We start from the raw sequence: 20301 nt of genomic DNA, 5'->3' as shown, positions 1-20301 counted from the left end.
TCCAGTGGCAGAGAGAGAGAGAGAGAGAGAGAGAGAAGCGGTAGCGCGGCGGGCAGCGCCGGCAGGAGCACCCTTGCTCCTACTCTCTGGCCCCTACCGACACGCGTTGACCCCTACGCAATTTACATCGCGGCCTCCATAAAGTTAATTGAAATTTCCGCCCGCCACAGCCGAACCAGTCGACGCCGTTGCTGTAAAGAGAGCCTCGCGTCAGCTCGTCGCGTGTCTTACGAGGTCGCGTTGTTTCGCTCGATTTTCGGGGGCGGACGGAGGAGCGGGCAGGGTGGTTCCAGGGGTGGGAGGTTTAGGGAACGAAGGAGGCGTGTTACGGGACCGACGACGATTCTTCCGTTATGATTTGCTTGCGGAGAGCTGACAGGAGTTTGTAAATTGTGGCCACGCGGATTTCACGGAACAACGTGGGGGGATGATAGGTGCGCGTCTGGAAATTAAATGGCTACGGCTCCTCGTTCCCTCGGCGCCTCGTGGTATAAGTTAATTTCAAGAAATCCACCATAAATCGAGCCTCTCCGGAGACGTCGCGAGCGTTTCGAAATTTCGATGCTTCCAGATCGAATATATCGAACTGTTGATAAGCGAATTTGCCAAACATCAATGTTTCAAGAGGGGACGCGGTTGGAGCAGGAAATCGTTTGACCCAATTCGATTCGTATTTTATTTCGCGATAACCATGGTATATGCAGCCGGTTTCGCGATCAATAATAATACATAATTCCGTGTGGCCCGCGATGAATAATACAACCTCTTCCAATTCGAAATTGTTCATCGTTTGGATTAGTTCTAACCGTTATCCCGCGAGTCGAAAACGTGGAAGCCGATCTCGATCGTGCTCGATCGCTTGAACGCGTTTAATCCGAAAAAATGAGCCCTACTAAAACCCCTGGCAGAAACGTAAACGCATCGGGAGACAGAGTTCCCAGTGGCGTTCCCAATGGCGAGGAACGGTAGCGTTCGTTCGTGCTCGCGCTCAGTCTAGCAAATAAGACACCGTGAACATCGTTTGGTCGGTGCAGAACGGAAGGCTCCGATGTGCATATGTACCGGCGGCGGCTGTAGTAGGCCAGGCTCGCGACGGCGGAGGGGAAGGTGTGGTGGGTGCATGTGCGCCAAAAAGTAGAGCCAAGTTTTGTGGCAGGTGTCGGTGTAACAGTGGCACGCGCACGCTCCTTCACACCGGTGCTCTTTCTCCTCGCCAGTCCACCCCGTTCCATCTCGCTCCCGTCCTACGACCTCGCTACTCTCACCCACCGACTCTCCCGGCGTTCGTTCTCCTTTTTTCCACTCTCGCGCTATTCTCCCTCCGCCCGCTTAGGCTGCCACGGTCGCCCGTGTACGGAACCCCGCCGCTTCACCCTTCCACCGCGTTCCCCTTTGTCTCTTACCCGCACCACCTTCTCGTTTCACCTTCGCCGTTCTCTTCGTTCTTCTCCTTTTCACCGGCAGCCTTTTTTGCCCATTTTTCTTCCGCCTCTTCTTCCCTCTCGACCCGCACCCCCCACCCTTGGCCAGCATCTTCCCCAACCTCGGCCACCCCACCTCGCTGCACCCGTGTCTCGTCCTCCGGTTCAACCGCGTCTCCGCACGCTTCCTCCTTCTCGACCTGATCCACCACCACTACCTCCTCTCCTTCTCCTTCTCCTCTTCTTCCTCTTCATCTTCATCTTCATCTTCATCTTCCTCCGGTTCTTTTGCTCTCACCAGGGCCACCTTCGTCTTCCTACCGCGTCCCCGTTCGCCCCGCCATCACCGCCATCACCGCCGCCGGTCAGTCCCTCGACTTCTTCGGCGGCTGCATCAGTTCCGATCTCAGATGGCCTGCACCTCGAGACAGGTGCCGGCGACTATTATGACCGGCTTATAGGCACCGAGTCACCACCGTCACCGCCGCCGCCGCCGACACCCGTGCCCACCTACCTGCCTATATAGAACGTCGATCCCGCACATGCCACATTGTCGCGCTTCTTTCGCTTTATTTGCGGGCCGAGCATCTGAAACGCGGGAACAGGTGGCCGGGGGAGAGACCTGCCGGCCGAATCCACCGGTCACGGATGCGCCACGCCGCGTGCGCCGTCTCTGACCGTCACCGGACACGAGACCTCGACGAGGTCTGCTCCTCGTTTTCACCGGGACGCCTCGCAGCTGAGCTGCTGCCTCCGCGATCCCGAGTGTCGATCGAACGCGTCGAGAGAGAGAGAGAGAGAAACTTTTTCGACGTTCCATGGATCTGGAGAGAAGTTTCGTTTGCGAGAATTTGTTTGATGCAGCACCTAAGGCTGATTAATTATGTTTAGCAGCGGATGATGGGGTGAATTCGTAGGATGTTTGGAAGATTGTAATATAATAAATGGAGCAATTTTTCGTTCCTGTTTCGAAATTTACTGGACGATTGTAGGCAAGATATCGAACGATTTTTCGTGTTCCAACAGTCTGGCAACTCGATGGGGTTCTCTTTGTTGGGAAACAAAGAACAGATGGATCCGAATTTTTTTGGGTTCGTTTTATCTGTCGAACGCTTCACGTAGTTCGTTTACAAATTTGTTAACAGCCTGGTACAACGTGGAGCGCGGTTCGACTGGTATCTACGGTTTCCTCTCGAAAAGTCAGCTCCGCTCTGAATCTCGTCGAGGATAGAATCGCGCGAGTTCGTCATTAGTTGCGTGCCCGTGTCTTCGCGAATAATTGGGACGTTTATCGTCGAGTTAGATCGCCGTGAACTCGCGTTTCACCCGATAATCCGCTAAGCGGGTTCTAACTGCATCCAGCGCGGCCGCGAACTTTAAAATTTGTGCGCCCGTCGCGTTGAGAAATGATACGTGGCCAGTTACAGACTTCAACTGTTAAAGTTCCGTGAAACCGGGTTATTAATTTCAATTTACAAATGCTGTTGCACCGCTGCAATATGATCGCAGCTCATTGGCCAGTGCTCCTCATCGTTCACCTTTCCAATTACCCAACGCCGCCATCGAAATTCTTCGAATCCCGCGAACAAGACTGAAATCGATGACGGTTCGATTCGAAATCGCTACGACCTCTTCGCTTCCTCGTTTCGTCGCATTAAAATGTTTGCGCGCTGACGAGTTTTCTCCCAAAACAGGCACACGTTCGTCAGCTGTCTCCTCTTGCTCTTTTTCTGCGTTTTCTTTCTTTTTCAACTCGTTCGAGCGACAGCGACAAAGAGGGAGAGAAAGAGAGAGAGGAGAGACCAGTGCACGCAGACTTTCTCCGGACCGACAATCGAGCAACGTGGAATTTTTCATATTCGGTATTAATCGATATCTTTCGGTCGTCGTGACGCCGTCAGGCAAGTAGAGTGGCCACGCGCGCAGCGGCGCACACGCGCGGCCAACTCCGGTAAGTGTGGCGGACGTGTGCCACGGTAGCGGAGGAACGGTGAAATTTTGTGAGAGCGTGTAACGCGTGGCTGTTAAAACCGCCGTGTACCCACGTGTACACACGTGCCTGGCTGCGGGAACGGGAGAAGAAAGTGCGCTCGCGGTTTGCACCGGTTGCTGCACAGACTGCTCCACAAAACCACGGGGCCACCGTGGCCACGCGAACGAATCGAAAGTCGAATCGCCGACCGGCACCGCCGCCAGGCGAAATTAATTAAGGGGATTAATCGATACCGGATCGATACGCACGGGAACATCGCGATAAATCGCCACGATCGTTTCCTAGTCGTGGATGTCAGGACAGAGGTTGCGGTGTCTCATTGTGTTACAGTCGTACAAGGATCGAGAAAGGATAACAGGCTACAGAAATGCGCGTATTTTTAGAATAATATTAATTTCAAAGGGTAACGACTTTTGATGATTTATTTAGAGTTGGTGAAGTTCAGAGCGAGATTTGTAGGAGCAGAGTGGACGAATCGATGTTTGAAATTGTCAGATAGACAGTTACAGTGGGTTCGTATGTAACAGCTTTCAGACAGGAAACTAGTAATTGTACGTACGCACGTTTAAGGAATTTTACGTTACGGTATTAGACTATTACCATACAGATTGTTGCGATATTTAGAAAGTAGTCGATCTCTGTTTTCTCCACTGTTCGAAGCGAACCGAGGAAGTGAACATTGTTACGGCGTTACACTCTATCGAGGTCGGACCCGAACGGGCGTCGAACAAATCGTTGCCTGTACAGCTAGAATTTTAAACCGCGCAACCTCCCGGCGATTCGCAGTATTTAAAGTTCGATCGATATTTTAATTAAAACGTTTACATTTCCATAACGACCGCCTTCAATTTCACATTGCCCGGAGCTTTGCGCGAACTGTAGTACTCGCAGCTGAAACAGAAAAAAGGCCGTGTTTCCCGATATACGAAAATTGACGTCACCGTAGGTCAACGCAAATCGCCTACTGCCTTACGAACACCCACAGCAACCAATTACAAACGCGTATAATTAAAGTAACGCGTCGAGTATCGAAGGGACCATGCTTTCTCGTACCATTACGCTCCGCCTGTGGTGGATAAGCAAATATCCAGTGCGGTGAATCGAGAAGAGCAACTGGGATACCAAAGATTGAGATACTTGGAAAGCAGTAAAACTGGAAAGTCACTCTCGCTAATGTCGGTGGACCGCGTTTCGAGGGCTTCCCGCCGACCTCGACGCGGGCGCGCGCCCCTCGCGTCCACCGCGGTCCTCCGCGTCTTTTCTCCGTCCATGTAAAACCACCCCAGCGTCGCGCAGAGGCGCGCACCGGTGGCACGTGCGTGGAGAGGAAGCGTTGGAACACCGGAGAAGCTTGAGTACCTTTGTCCTCCTCCGGCACGTCGGCGGAGGAACGGGGTGTAGGATCCCTATTGATCTCCTCACAGAGCTCGAGCCGGTGGCAGAGAGAGAGATAGATAGAAAGAGAGAGAGAGAGAGAGAGAGAAGAGAATTCGCACAGAGGGGCGAGATAGACGGTGAGACAGAGGAGAGGAGCCAGCAGGAGGCGAAAGCGAGAGGGTGCGACAGGGTGAAACCCACGGGGTGGGATTGGCGAGGGTCGCGTGGGATAAAGAGGGAAACTGAGGAGTAGATCGCGGATGGACCTCAGCTGCGCTGCGCCAGAGGGTAGCCGCGTTGTCATGCGCTGACTTGACGCGTCATTAATGTATCAGAGGATAACCTGGTCCGTATGGTAGCCGCGCGGTGCTACCAAATGGTAAAATGTGGATTGAAGATCCTCTCTGTGTGTATATACGATCGAGTATTCTTTGTTCGTCACGAAGAGAGGGTTATGTAGAGATTTCCTTGGGTTTCAAATTTCAGACGATTCTACGGAGACATCGTTTTGATGCGAGACGATGAAGAGAAGAATGGCCAATTACGACGAGACGAGACACGAGATTTTTGGCCACGTTCTTATGATCAGAGTCTGGATGGCATTTGACCCGCGCGACTCGCCACGAAAACGCAGCTGGTGTTGTTTAGAGCGACACACGGCCCGCTTTAAATCATCCAATAGCTTGCACTGTGACGTAAATCGTCGCGCATTGGCCGCTGCGTTGTATCAACACCCCTTGCAACGTGCAGCGCACACGCGCCGGATCTCGTTGCTGGCGGATGGTCGAAACGTTTTTTATGGTCCCGCGAAAATCTTTCCTCCTTGGCTCTTGGGATTATCCGAGTTCGTTTAATTTTTTTAAATCACTTCTTCGCAAGTGACTCAACGCGAGATCTGGGCTTTCACTCGCTATTGAAACTTTTGAGGACGTCCACAGATATCACGAACGATCCCTGAATGCATCGAACGCTTTTACTACGAGTCTCTGTCTCGTAAGAGTCTATCCTTGGCGTTTTCCACGGACACGTTCGCTCGTGGAACAGTGGCAAGGTTACTCTTCGCGTTACACAGATTCTTCCTGCTATTGGTTTTACGTGGGGTCGCATACGGGGACGATACGGGGAAACTGGTGGCCATCGATTAATGCACGCCCACTCGTTTCCGTTCCAATTGCACGACACGAATTCCGTGGATACAAGTTTATCAGGAATGCACCTGTTTCTCAGATGACGGATCACCGAAATCGTATAGCCTACCGTTCCTACGGTGACGTAAATCGCAGCCACCAGCGTTTCTGTATTGACATTCCCTCTCACCGAGAAACGCGCCTGCTTTTCTATCGCGAATATGTATCTCGAGCGTTACGCGGGAAAATACTACGAAACTTCTGTAACAACAAATCCGCTACCAGATCACGATATCCGTGTGTGTGTGCGTGTGCGTGCCTCGAAACGCGTGTTACGAGATACACAGCCGTGCTATTGAGCTTAATCTACAACTTAATTAGCTCCCGTGGCTGAAGAGCCGAAAGGACGATGAACGATACGCACTTTTGACACGAGTCACTCGATAAATGAACAAGCACGCTCGTTCCGTCGTCTAAATATTATCTTACTCTAGGTATTTCGTCCGCATGTATGAATGCACGCTGTATACCTTGTCGCGCGTGTAACGAATGCATAACCATCCGCAGTCCTGTAATTAGACGCGGTGGAAAAGGAGAATGGAACGAACGATCGTCCAGGAACGAATTTGTATCTTCGAATCGTTGGGGATTTTATATTCCTTTGGCGATAATTTTAATTGCGATATGAAAGTAGTGTGGAACGAGCATCGAAAAGTGGAACGCGATGCGCCAATATCGCCGCGTCGTTGTTCATTTTCGTTCCATCGCGGTAAAAATAATGAGAGGACCGACGCGTACCGCGATCGAGCTGTTCCAATTAACGTCCCGACGCATCGCCAGGAGAGAGAACGCAGCATTGTCTCAGCCGCAAGGTGTGTATCTAGATCGCGTTTAATCGCGGCGAATAAACGCAGTCTCGAAAGGACAGCGTCTCGGGTTTCACTGCTTGAGGTGAAACGTTGAAATCGTACGTGTACAGCCTACATGTAGGTGGACTTTCATAGATTTGATACGATTGCGTGATGCGTGTATGCTGGGGTACTTTCTAGAAACGATCTATCATCACGGTCGATCGTTGCGCGGGGGCATTCTCTGTCCGCGATAGTTTCGACGACTTACTCCGTTACATTCCCCGTTTAAAAACAGCTTACTTTCGTCTTCCTGCTCTCGAGCATTCACTTCAACTCGTGCCGCTCCTAATTATCCGTCGCGACAACACAGTTTCGTGCTTTATATCCTGTTCGTCTCGCGAGTCTAGCCAATGGATTCACCGCGCGAGACGCTGTGCACGCTCGCGAACCGATCTTCCTCGTAAAAAAAAAAAGAAAAGAACCAAGTTACTAATTTCTCTGTCGATCTCTCGATCCTCGTGCTTGCGTCTCTCTGGATTGAAAATGATCCAAGTTTGAACGAGACTTTCGACGCTATTCTAAATGGCGCTGCGCGTGCACGAACTGATCCGCAGAGAGATTTTGCAAAACGCTTCCTTCTTGGCGGCGATTCAACAATTCGTCCTCTCCCTGACGGATCGGTACACGTCAGAGACCGGCTCTTTCTGGAAAACGTTCGATCTGCCTCGGTCAACAAACAGGATGCTAATTGTGGAACAAAGGTTGACGGAATGAAGTCGACATTCGGTCGGCGGGCTGGGTACATAGAACGAGGCGCGGGTTGTAGTTTCAGATGGTATAAACGACCCGTTTAAAAGTGAAACTAATTAACTTCTTTCTGTGTTAATTAAATTTCTCGTTTAATACCGCGGCGAAAGGGCGCGGCGGTGGTACCTAGACGAGATAAATTCTGGCCCTTTGTGCGCGTACTTTGGCAAAATACGAGTGGCACTTTGAAGTTTCAACTATAATTGAAACTCGAGCAAGCGGACAGGAGCCGATGGTGGAATCGAAATCGTTCGCGCTCAAATAACGAGCGATATTCTTATACGAAACACTCCTCTCCCGCTCAGGCATTTTTCAATGAGAAGAAAAACCGGATAAGATCGCTATGCAACCGGGCGATCGATCGCCACGATAGGAATCGAACGGCAAAAAATTTCATGCCACACGAACTGTTGCTCTCCGCATTAAAAGTAGAACATTTCAGCTACCCGTGGCACAGAGCTCGGCTGGCAATCGGTGGATTTCCACGAAACAATCTACGCTCTGTTCACGAAGGAGTGGTCGTCGAGCCTCATGATCGGTAAACGCGCGGCCTGGTACGAGCCCTTCAGCGATCGCCACGAATAAACAGGCGAACTCTACTGATCTACAACTTTCGTATTCATCCGACAACGCTCGCGGAGCACGTTCATTACTAAAAGCGCGTGCAATTAATCAACCGGCATCTGTTGTGCCGCGTACCCGCAATAATTCGCACCTTCGCGCTCGACTCCGCGCTCTGGCGCGTTCGAAAAATCGTGCGCCCCGAAAAAACGAACGCCAAAGGAACGCTTTGAAACGTCAAATTAACTCGCGCGTACCCTCGCCGAGCGATATTAACTTCCCTCGTATCGCAAAAATTCCGGGTGAAAAAAAAAAAAAAAAAAAATAGAGAAAAAGGGAAAAGAGAGAAACGTTTGCTTTCATTGGCAAAGGGTTGCGTAAGCCGTGGATCGAATCGACGATCGGATTATCGTTCGATTAGCGGTAGCCAGCCCGGCTGGAACCCTCCCTTTCTGCGCGTCGCGAGCCCGTCTGAATCGCGTCACGGTAATATATTAAAGGCAGATGAACCGAAGCGTCGGCTATTTTCGCCGCGAAACGTTTAATTTAGCGTCTAAGCACGCGGACGATATATCGTCCGGCGCGCTAACAAGTCTAACCCTTTCAGTGTCGCAATTACGCGTCGAGATTAATAGCGACGTTTCTATTTAGCTTACGGGGAGATACGGCCGAGCGTGCACGCGCGCGCGACTACGATGAATTATTTTCGCCCCGGTTAGGGATCGGTACCGATCGAGCAAATTTTCCATCGCCTTACGATCTCTTGCGTGGCTCCAAATGTCTCTTGCAAAACTAAACAATTTCAGGAGCCCAGAAACAGTCCAAACACCAAATTCTACATCGATTTCCGGAAACAGAAACAGCATTTAACTCTTTCTTTCTCCCTCTCTCTCTCCGTAAAGATGCATCATAATGCTTGACAAAAGATACCAATAGTTCGCGTTCATTCGAAAAGAGAAGAGTACAAATCGTACGATAGTCGCGAGTTAAGTCTCGAGTTAACGCTCGAGGTTAGGCGAGGCGCGCGTGCGCTGGCGCGATCAGCAGCAGCGTCGACGGTGAGCACTTCCGGGCGCGCCACGGCAGACAGAGTAGCAATTAGTTCGAAGGCGATCGGGCCCCGGTTTTACGCGTTTAATTGTTCCACATTCGCAGGAACAGTTACACGCGTAACGCGCGCGACTGTTCCGCGGCGTGGCGAGCGGACACCGGGCAGGCGTCGCGGGTTCGAAAGAAAGCGGCGGGCGTCTCGCTTTTGTCAGGCCTCTGCCCGCGCGCTCTTTTCGCCGTTTTGTTCCGTTTGGTAAGAGGATAGAGAAACGAGGAGCCGAGGAGCAACGCCGCGGAGCGTGTATGTAGGCCAGCTGAAACGAAGCGTCGGAGTAAAGCGAGCCGACTGAAAGCTGGCACGGTTACCACTGCTGGCGAACGATTCGGACGGTGTTCACGGCTAACGGGTAGAGCCGCGAGATCGAGAGACCGGCTGCACCTCCGGGAGAATCGACGGATCGGGAACTTTGCACTCTGTTGCGAACATTCGTTGCGTCAGTTTGGACGTTGAACGCGTTGTCATTTGCGAAATCGATCGTCCACGCGTTACAGAAATTAGAGAAACCGACTGAGAGGGGGGCAGGCACAAGCGACGAAATTGAAACGCGATCGGAAAGTTCGAGCGAGGTTGCACGGTCCGTTGAACTGATGGTGTTCAATGCGAACGAATGGGCATTCTTTACGCATAGAGGACCGTGGAAACGCTCCGCGTGTGTTCCTTGTTCCTCTCGTGGCGCTGGAAAGCGGCGACCGATAAGCGGTTCCTGGGAAGAATGGATGGATATCCGAGAATCCGGTCGCGTATCGATCAGCAAACTCGCTTTCTGTTTCATGCGAGAGATAAGGAGATAAGGCGGCCGATATGTAGGACAGAGCATGTAAATCAATAAAGGAGACGGTGAGCACGTAATCCGTCGCGAATTATCGCCAAAGATTTTGCCGTCTTTTTTTCTTTTTTTTGCTTTTTCTCGTTTCCTCGATAAATTGAACTCCTGACTCGATTTAGCCGGACAAGCTCGCGTACGGAATTTTCGGTCGTACTTCGTATCCGGTGCATCGGCATTCGAACGCCGCGAGGATAATCAAGAGCGGAGGAAGTTACTTCGAAGGACGGAGATTCAATCTTTCGGCTCCATTATTGATCTCTCGAGAGACTGATAGTTCCCTTCGACTAATTATAATTCAAAGATAAAAATAATTTAATCAGATATCCGCCCATCGATCGCGCGATCGTCTATTTAATCATCGAATAGCTGGTTTTGATATCAGACATTTAAACGCTGTTGCAACGGAAACATGCAATTTTCATGGATACACGTTGTGGAAGAAAAATCGATCGAAAGATACGCAGCTTTCTTCCTCTCGTTAAGAAGCCTCCGCGAACTTCAATCCCTTTTTAATTGGCGACAGCAACAACCGTTCTAACCATCGCAACTTCTCTACCTTCGCTCCCGTACTCTGTAACCCAACTTGTTCCTCCGTTTAATCATCGACCAAAGAACCGCAGATTTGATTCCCAACAACAACTCGACATAACTCTACCAACACGTTCTCGTTTGTTCCAGCAGAAGCGGGCAGCGTCCGGACGATACTGCAGGACCGACGCCGCGCCCAGTACACATGTAAGTACAAGCATCTCCCGTGGTTCCCCTCGTCTCGAGCCGTACAGAAGAAGAGCCACGGCGTAACTCGACAAATCCGCGAACACGTCTCCGTGCACGGCGGAAATTAATCCCCGAAATCCGCCCCAACGCGAGACCTTTTATCCGGCGCGCGCGTTCGGCATTGAACCAGCCAGTCGTGAAGTCCGTGGCGCGAGGCCTGTGAACCCCGTGCGCGTATCGGCCGTCCGTGCATCGTCATTCGATTCCGGTCAGCACACAGAAGGTTGATTCTATGCCACTGTGCGGCGTCGTGTGCAATCGGCACGCTCGGTCGGCCGGTCGCGGTGGCGCGCGCGCGTGCCCGCGTCTATATCGGGATTTTTGTAGCGGTTTATCATTTTTGTGCCTCTCCTCCCTGGCCCCCTCGCACGCGCGCGCGCTCCTCACACGCGTACAAACGCAGCGCGCGCGCACACACACAGATCTCCCTACCCCTTTTACACCCCATCATGGTTTATTTAAAGTGTCACGAAGGCGAAGGCGTGCACGCGCATGCGCCCGCGCGCCGCCCGATGTTGGCCAACAGGCTGTTACGGGCCTTGCACCGGCCGTGTTGCCAAACCGGCGCCGTTTGTGTGGGTGCGCCTTGTCCCTCTCGGTGCAGTGGCGCGCGCGCGTACCCTGTGTGTGACACAGACGCGCGAGTAACGCCATTCTCCGCCGCGGTGCCAATCAGTGGCGGAACTGCAACCCGGTGCATTCGAGAGCACACGCGTGTCTATGGATTTCCAATCCTCTCTTCCTTGCTCCGCTTTTCACCCTGCGCTCGCGATTCTTCGCGGCGACTCCTCTTCGTTCGCTGTTCCTGCTCCTGCGATCTCACGGGTGATCCTTCGAATCGTCTCGACGGGAGCTGCTCGCTTTGAGACCCTCGCGAGCCTTTCGATCTCGGGGAAATCAATGGGATTGTACTTCGTATCGCGTCGGTAGGTTGGATCCATCGAAAGTCGTTATTTCGTTTCGTCTCGAGCAATGGTAGACTGGTTCCATTTTTTGGAGACACTGGCTGGGCCGCTGAAAGGAGCGTATCGCGACGAATATATCGGATCGCTATCGGTTCCTTTCATCTGGTATCTCGTTTTCGATACACCTTGCGGTATACATAATCGACGGTTCTCTTTTTATCGATTTAAAAAGCTTAATTTATGCTAAATGCCAACGAGTTTTTCTGTAACCAATACCGCTTCTGAACTGACGTTTCTAGTCGACCGTGGATATAGCGAAGATAAATGTTAAATTATCAAGTTCCCCGCAAGAAAAATCCGTGGAACACGCACGCGGATAAAATCGCGCGCGAGCAAGCGTACCTTCGAGGTAGTTTTCGACGTTCGTGAAACCGGATGGCAAAGGTTGCGATGGATTAGCGAAAATCAAGTCCTTTTTCTAAGCCGTGGCGGTCAGACGCTTCTGTCGGACTTTCTATTACCTTCGCACCGTCTCACTAATAGTGCTTTTGTTCTAGTCTGTATTAGTAACACTGTACTAAAAATGTTCGTAAGTCTTCCACGGTCGATCGTGACTAAAGGCAACCGAAAACATATTTCCTCCTTCGAATTCCGTGGCGAAACGAAGAAAAACAATAATGGCACTCGATCTGCTCGAAGCTAGCCGAGCTCTTCCGCGATCTTTTCCCACAGCCATATTAATTTCCCAAAGCACACAATCCACGTGGAGCCGATCTATCCCAGGACAAGCTAAACAGCATTGTCCACGATCGAGGAAGGAACGTATTCATCGAAGGTAACGGGACCCGCCGTTTTCCCAGATACTCGAGCCGCGGTTACGTTTTCGCCGCTGCCCGTTACACGTTCGTTTCGTTCGAACGCGAGCACGCCGCTCTATTCAAATCGGACGCAAAGCCGCCGCGGGACGAGGAGGAACACGATCCGCGAATCCCGCCTGAAATCGTTATCGTCTCGACGATGCGAGTACATCCGAATTCGAAGGCTCTCTTCTCGCACTCGACTCGTATCGAAATTCTTCGCGTACCTTCTACTTAATTTACATGCTCGAAAGGCAGTGCAATTAAACCCCACGTATCGATGCGAACGTGTCGCGAGCGTACCATCCACCGGTTCACCTTTCGCCCAAAGTAGCCATCGTACACGAGTGGCGTTACCGAAGCTGCTGATTACCCTATTAGCGTCACGTCGAAAACGATCTTCGAAAAATTCCCAGGAAACCCGAACCTGCGCTTATCCCAGGCTCTCCTGGAAAAATAAACAACAAGATAGCATCCCCGTTTCGCCATCGATCCGTCACACGCGTCGAACGACCGAGCTACCAGTCGAAAAAAGGCTATCGTTTCGATGAACCAGTTCGAGCTAGCTCCAAGTCGCGGGGCCTGTTATCGGTTCTAATCGAGGTACCCGCGAAAGATGCGCTTATCGAGGCCGCCAGGCCATTAAACGGATCGAGTATCGGCTGCGGATCGAGATCGATAGGCGTGTTAATTCGCCGTTGAACGGCTATCGATCGGCGTCACGCGCCCGAATTAATACGTCCCCATGAATTATTCATCGTCCGATCGACCGTTTACCGATCGACGGGGATGTAATGAAAAAAAACCACGCAGCGGCTCACTGTTATTAGGAATGCCATCTTGTCGTCCTGATTAGTCGAACTTTCAGACATGCCTCGATGCGTGTACCATCGGCGATGATACGAGCGTCTCAATTTGTAGAGCATCACGAGAGTTTATAAAAAGTTACGGATACACGGACAGCGATTTGCTCGAAGTAAAGACGAGAACGGATCGAAATCGAGTCGAATTTCGAGGACCACCGCGGAACGCGTCACACAGGACGAAGTGTCTTCGGAGCCTTAGTCATCGTCGATCAGAATTTCGATCACGAGAACGTTCCCCGCGCGTGTGCCACGCATACGCGCGGGTTCGCGGTGCGTACACGACGATGGGGGACGAACCCCTCGAACGAATTCGATTCGAGGAAGCGAGCGACGAGCAATCGTGGGACAAAAATCGAGCCACCCGTTCTCTCCCCCATATTGCACGCCCGTGTATATTTTTACCTCCCTTATGTCGCACAATACGCGCCGCGGTGTGTACGCCGCGGAGGCGCCTGCGTGCCACACCAGGGACTTTATTTTCGGTGATCCACCGATTCGAGTGGAACCGGAACGCTCGCTTTAGCGGCAAATTTAACGCGCCTCTGTCGCGCCGCGCGTTCCGCGACAGCGCCCTCCTCCTCTTCGTCGCTTATCTAAATTGAAACCTCGCGCGCCTTGTTTTTAATCGATCGATATCCTCTCTCTTTTTAGATAATCGTAGATTCGATTATTAAAGAAAGATTGAAATCGGTTCTAAGGTTCTTTGACTTTGTAAAATCGCGAGCCAAGCGAATGGTATGAGACTGTCGTTGAACACAGCGTTCAGCTCGCTGTCAGATCGGTTAAATCGGTAGGAATTTGCTGGGATTCGCAGTTATTTGCCGCGAGAGGTAACAAAGTAGGCAAACACGCCGCGTGTACGTACGTTAGACACACTTTTCTGCCGAGGAGGATCGTGAAACGGAAGGCCGGAGGTGCCTTATGAAAGTATGTAAAAATGGTTCGATCAGCATGGGTAATCGCCGCGAAAGAGAACGAGAGGGACGGAGCGGAGAGGAAAAAAGAAAAAGAGAAAAAAAAAAAGAAGGATTCCCGGCTGCACCCGGATTCTCTATCCGTGTCAGTGAAGACGAAACGTCGTGGCGCGACTCTCTCTCTTGTGAAAATCTATGGCAGCTTTCATACCGATTACAATGGCTTCCGTTCAGCGCGCGTCTATATCGATCGTGAAATCCAGGCGGCCGTAATGAGTGAAACATGTTTACAATTATTGTCTGGATGCGTTCACCGCGCGTATTCCGCGAGCGTTCGCGGTGTGAAATCGCGGAAAACGACCGTGGAACGTTCGAAATTTTCGCTTTTTTACTTATCCGCGTCCTTTTATTTTATTTAGCCAACGCGACGGCGAAAGTTCGCGCGTCGAACAATTCGCGATCAAACCTTTTCATTCGGAACCGAGTCGTTTCCCGTTCTTCGATTCGCGATGAAAAATTCTGTCATCCAAAAGTATTCGAAGATACATTTCGCTTCGAAAGGATACGCTGCTAATTTATCCGTGACGGTCTACAAACGCGAGGCCCTTTCGAAAGCCGCCACTGTTCCTCGAACACCGCTTTAGGACGCGTCATTTTTACTTTCCATCCGGAAAGAATGCCCGAAAAGTCTGTTTCCCCGTGGCCCTCCCTTTTTCAAATAATCACCCGTAATGAGGAACACGTGTTGACCCCTAAATTTAGCGTCAAGTTATCCGAAGGAGCGCGGGGGCGTAGCCGGAAGGAAGCGCGGCGCGCACCAGCGAAAGAGTTGTCGCGGAGGTTGCCGCTCGATCGGTGCTCTCCGACAAATGCCGAGCTTCCGTCTTAACCGGAACCGCGAGGAGGACCAGCGTCGTCGACCTAGCGCGCTATTTAAGAAACTTTATGCGCGCGTACGACGAGGCGCGCCGGAAGTTGAGGGAAACGTGTTCCATTCCGTTCGATATTATTTACCTTCGAGGCTGACGCGATCGTTGAACGTTAATTCGACGGAACCACGATGGGATTTCAGTTATTGGAACGAAATCATCTTGTCTATCGTTAATTGAACGTCACTTCGATCGCGTGGACGATCACAGTCTTGCCTGCGTGTATGTTTAGCGATCGCACGGATGCGCAAAAATCTGTGAAGTGTGTTGGAATGTAATTATCCGTAATTCAATGATCGAACGTGTCATTACGTACACGGGGGTATCTGTAATTTGAACAGAGGGGAAATTAATGAAGCTTCTATTACACGAACGATCGTGTAATTCGAACTCTTTTGTCCTCGATTTCTTCCGTCTGAATATCCAGCGAAGTTTATTTCAACCCCTTTCGTTAACACTTCCACCCTATAAAATTTAATCAGATATTATTCGTTTTAACGTGCACGTTCGTTTCGAGCGTCGATACGTTTTTAATATTTAAACCCCGCTCGCACTTGTCGCACAATAGAGCTGCGATTCAGTCCCAGGGAGTATTTTTGGTAATCGAAATTACAGTTCTGGGTTAAGTGGCAGGTCTCTATCCAGAAACGAGGCGCGACCTTGCGCTATAAACGACTTCTAGAGGCAGAAAAAAAGATAAACCAGAGGCACCACGTGCGAGAGAGGGAAATTCATAAAAGTTCAATTCGGTGCCTCACAAGATTCTCTCGAGCCGCGAAGTCGAAGTAAATAATTAATCCTTGCGCCGTGTTTTTTGTTCGACGCGAATTATTTGGAGAAAGTTCGAGAGAATAGTTATTATAATCGATACCGCGTACACTCGAGAAGCTGTAGCGGACTAGAACCAACCCGAGCACACCTAACTCAATCAGTTTTTACCTGTACCATTAAACGACCGCTGTGCAACTTTCTACATCTCTTCTCCCGATCGTGCATCAAGAAATGTATCACGTATTTAATCTAATTGTAAATCAATTCATCCGGAACCGATCCGCGCCAGCACGAGTCTGATCGTTCCTTCGGTTCCCTGACACTTTCAAGCCAACTGTCAATATCAATTAAATCTCATAAACATCGCGCGATTAAATTAACAGCTAAAAAATATACATACATCTAGATAGATATCGTGAACCGAGCAACAAATCATTTATCCAATTATTTAGCTACAGATCTATTAATTAACCCATGACTCATTAATATCAAGCGGTAGATATCGTTCGTTTTGTTTGATTTTTTATTTTCTCACACTCGTGTCCTGTATTTTTCCAAATTTCTCGTACAACTATTAACAGCGATTAAATAATTTTCGCGAAGGGACGTTCGTTGGAGAGCATCGAAATTCGTGGGCGCACGCCTAATAATACCGCAAACATGTCCATCGTGCTGGCACACGTACATAGAGACCAACAGGCTTGAATACGTGCGATACTTGTCGCGCATGTCCGTCTTGCACTTTCCTTCGCCTAGGTGCGCAATGTGATCGATACGATTTCGTTGATCCAACGAAGGATCCGCACGAAGACGTAGCGGTGTCTCGCGTAGCCGAGGGGTGGCACGATTACCTACCACGAAACCTTCAATTCTCCCTCGCCTGCTCGTATCTACCCCCTTTCTCGCGTTATATTTTAAGTAGAAATCGGATAGTTCGTTCATTTACTCGAGGATTTTTCAAAATCAAATACATCCACACGAGATAGCGCCCTTTACACTAGGGGGCACCCCTCCTCGGTTAACTCAAACAAAGTTTCAAGTGTGATAGCAGTTTCAGCGATACGTAAACGCTGTACAACGATGCTCGCACGGTTTACATCCCCCTTCTGTTTGCCTCGATGCTATCAGATAATTATCAGCGTATCATTCGTCTATACGTTCTTCGTTTAAGCGTGTCTTAATTGTCGCTGCGCGTTACTGAATAATGTAACGCCACTCGAACGGAATCGCAGGATAGAGCATAGGAACGGTGACCGCTTCGTGTACTTGCAAGTCGTTCCACTATTATTATTCTCGCCGTCTAAATGATTCCTTTCACTGAAATAATCGGCACGACACCGTGTACCCTTTTAAAGCGGCCCCAAACGAGTCTCATCCTTTTAAGTAACCGCTGCTAAGGTGTTTTTAAACTCGCCTCGCGATCTTACGTGCACGTCTGCCTACCTAATTTCACCAGTTTCGTTCGCGTTTCGACGCGGTGGTATCGCGATTCACGTCGCTTTCCCTCGTTCGGAAGCTATTTCCTTATAATTTCGATGGATTTTCGCGTGCGCGCGCCACGACGATTCTTTCGCGGAAAGAGGAGGAACGCGGAGAGAGGGTTTACGTCTGTTAAATGTACGTCAATTAGTCTCGCAAACAACGTTTATCTTTACGTAAGAAACACTGCCCGTCGATCGTTCGCGTTCTACTTGAATTTCTCTGGATGTCGAAAAGAGGATTCGTACACGGTGTCTCAAAAGTGATCGTCCTACGAAACATCGCCCGATGAGTTCACAAAAATTATATCGCAATTTGGCATTCAGTTTCTAGCGTTATTTCCCTAAACAGCCATTTTTGGAACGCTCGTCTCTTCGTACCTGACGCGTTTCCCCCGTTCTCCAACCGTTCTCCACCCGCATAGCACCAAATACAACTCCCATCCAGCCTCATCTTCCATCCTCGACATGTGAATCAGAAAATCAACAAAAATCTTTCGTACATCGTCGATTCTTTTTCGTTTCTTTTTTTTTTTTTTTCTCGCTTGTGGTCATCGATCCTACTTAATACCCGCAAAAATGGCGACCGCAAGACGACGCGCGAAGTGTTCCCGCGATTACTGCGAAACCAATCGATGACGGTTCCCACGAAACGGCTCGTGGACCGTTCAGCGTGTGGATATCGGACACGTTCGTCGCGTTAATCGAATTGATCGCGAGAAGATAAAAAAGCGGTGGAACACGAGTGCGTACGAGGAACGAGGCTCGAGCCAGCGGAGTAGAGAGGCACGCCACGGACAGCCTCTATCCGGGTAATGCTAATCGAGCACGCAGAGGCCCGGCGTATTATGGTTCGCGCGGAAAAATAATAGGCCTAGCAGGTCACTATGGCGACATTATCCCGTTAGGCTTGAAAGTATATTTTCTACTTGTTGTGGCGATGACTACGCGGCTGGCTGGTGCGCTTGGCCACCTTAACTGCGTCGACCAGCCGCGCGTCCATCTCTCTGGACTGGAAACCAATTATTAGAATTAACGAACTCGCGGCGCGAACCTCGCTGTGGAGCATCGGAAAATTCCCGCGCCTCGAAAATAAAATTAGACAGGACACACGGACTTTATTATCGTTCCATTATTGAATGTGGGCTCGCGCGTTGCAACACGGTTTGTGTACTTAAAGCTATATTTAAGTTACTTTCGAAAAGCTCTCCCCCGTGACCTGGTAAGACACCCATCGCTATGCACCTCGACGTCCCTCCCCAGTATCGTATCGGCGATTATTAAGCCGCAACCGCGACGCACACCCACCGCGAGCTAGTTTATCAGATACATTTGACACTCGATACCACGGGTCTCTGTTAAACGAGAGGTGCCAACAGCTTGAAAGGAATTCGGTCCCGATATTGCACGTACCAAGATACATTCCAATTAGGCATTCCATTCTCGCAGACGAATGCCTATCCTCCTCAAGATAGGAAAACAATCGTCCGCCATAAATCCAGAGCCACGACGTCCGTATAAATGCTAGACATCCAAACATCTGCGCGATACCCTAATTTCTTTAAATAGTCCATCCATCATTTTCTATTTTTAACACGACCTGTGACTAAAAATAAGCCCCGCACATAACCGCGCGCAAGTTTGCCAGAAACAGAATCAAAATTCACCGTCCTTCGGAATAATTCCCAGCGACTTCGTATTCCGTGCAGCGCATCGAACGATTTGAAGGATTGCTACGCGTGTCCACGAGATTCAGTCGAAAAATTCGCGATCTTCCGGTGGAATATCACCGCGAACTATCGCGTCGAAGACGCGATCGCGACGAAACCAAGGCCAAAGCTCGCTTTGTCAGCCCCTCGTGCGTGGCGATTCTTCTCGAAGGAATTCGAAGTACGCGCGATCGCGAGGCGAGTAACGAGATAAAGCGAAAAGAAACTAGGAGAAAGAAACGTCTCTGCTTAAAGAGCCGCCATTACGGTGCACATAGAGTCGATCATCGACAGGCGGCGGAGAGGAGATGAGGGGAAAAAAATGGTCCACGAGGATTATTAACGGGTCGCGTAAACGGGTTCTACGGTCGCTTTCGCGAACGGTCGCGCGACTTCTTCCTCCTCGAACTTCTTTTCCACCGCAGTCCTCCTCTTCCTGCGTTCCCTCCGCGCGCGCGTCAGCGGTCTCCTTTCGAAACGGGGAACGGACGGACGGACGGACGCGCGCGGGTTCGCGCGGTTTTACGGTGTTTACCTCGGCTCCTGCTATTCTGAGCCGCGTTGTGTACGAACAGTACACCGGCGCTCTCGGATTTTTTAAACATTCTTCCCGCGTGTCGTGATGCCTTTTATTGTCGGGGATTATTTTCAGCGCCGCGAACCAGACGGCCGCAGGAAGAGCCGGGCACGCCGCGTTTCTTCTGCGGTTATCGAGGAGATCGCGCCTCTTTTAACGCGCGATCTTCCCCTTGCCTCGCTCCACCATCGAAGAATTTCACTGCTGCAGTTTTAGCCGCCGTTTATACCACGCGTCACTACCCGTACACGCGTACGTCCCGCTGGATTACATCGAATATCCCGCGACGAGCGTTCGTCGGTCGAACGAACGAATCGATGATCGTAGATGTTGCTTACGGTGTTCGTTTAACGTACGAACTCGTCCGTACGAACGCATGGAATTTTTTTTGTTTGGCCAACGAATGGTCGGACAAATTGCGTTCTCCACCTGCACACCGTTTCC

General features: G+C 50.5%; 1 protein-coding gene across 1 annotated transcript in view; it reads left to right on the top strand.

Annotated features, from left to right (window-relative positions):
- Positions 1–20301, top strand: part of Cep290 (Centrosomal protein 290kDa) — a 123776-nt gene that overhangs the window by 79129 nt on the left and 24346 nt on the right. Inside the window, exon 24 of the mRNA XM_076910734.1 lies at positions 10756–10809. The gene's annotated coding sequence lies outside the window, so the exon portion shown is untranslated. The remainder of the gene's footprint in view (positions 1–10755; positions 10810–20301) is intronic.

Source organism: Xylocopa sonorina, chromosome 2, assembly GCF_050948175.1.
Source record: "Xylocopa sonorina isolate GNS202 chromosome 2, iyXylSono1_principal, whole genome shotgun sequence".
Lineage (NCBI taxonomy): Eukaryota > Metazoa > Arthropoda > Insecta > Hymenoptera > Apidae > Xylocopa > Xylocopa sonorina.
Note: the sequence above shows the minus strand (reverse complement) of the source record. Positions and strands in the feature narration are given on the sequence as shown.